We start from the raw sequence: 618 nt of genomic DNA, 5'->3' as shown, positions 1-618 counted from the left end.
ACCTCCGGGGCAGGCGGGAATCAAACTCATGCGGAAGTGGCTTAAGCTTCTTAGTGCTGTGCTTTAACCCGCTGCGCCACCAGGGAGGGCCACAGCTCGTCCTTTTACCCAATTAATCTACCCCGCCTCCCCTTTCCATTTGGTAACCGCTGATTTGGTCTGATAGTCTAAATATTTATTTTTATTTTATTTAGTTTGATTGTTTTGTTTCTTCATGTACCATATTTAAGTGAAATGTAAGTGAAAACATACAGTGTTTATCTTTCTCCGCCTGACTTAGTTCACTTAGTACAGTACCTCTAGGTCCACCCATGTTGTTGCAAATGGTTGGATTTCATCTGCTCTTTATTCCAGGACTGTTCCCTTGTGTATCTGTACCACCTCCTCTCTCCACCCTTGTGTATCTGTACCATCTCTCACTCCATCCTTGTGTATCTCACCTCTCTCCACCCTTGTGTATTTGTACCTCCTCTCTCTCCACCCTTGTGTGTCTGTACCACCTCTCTCTCCACCCTTGGGTGTCTGTACCACCTCTCTCCCACCCTGGTGTATCTGTACCACCTCTCTCCCCCACCCTTGTGTATCTGTACCACCTCTCTCTCCACCCTTGTGTATCTG

General features: G+C 46.9%; 1 protein-coding gene across 2 annotated transcripts in view; it reads left to right on the top strand.

The window, feature by feature from the left end:
• Window positions 1–618, top strand: part of SH3PXD2B (SH3 and PX domains 2B) — a 107,613-nt gene that overhangs the window by 28,662 nt on the left and 78,333 nt on the right. The gene's annotated exons all lie outside the window — the stretch shown is intronic.

The sequence above is a fragment of the Condylura cristata genome, unplaced genomic scaffold (assembly GCF_000260355.1).
Source record: "Condylura cristata isolate star-nosed mole 26May11 unplaced genomic scaffold, ConCri1.0 scaffold00008, whole genome shotgun sequence".
Classification (NCBI taxonomy): Eukaryota; Metazoa; Chordata; class Mammalia; order Eulipotyphla; family Talpidae; genus Condylura; species Condylura cristata.
The sequence above is the reverse complement of the archived record's forward strand: the minus strand, read 5'-3'. Positions and strand labels throughout refer to the sequence as shown.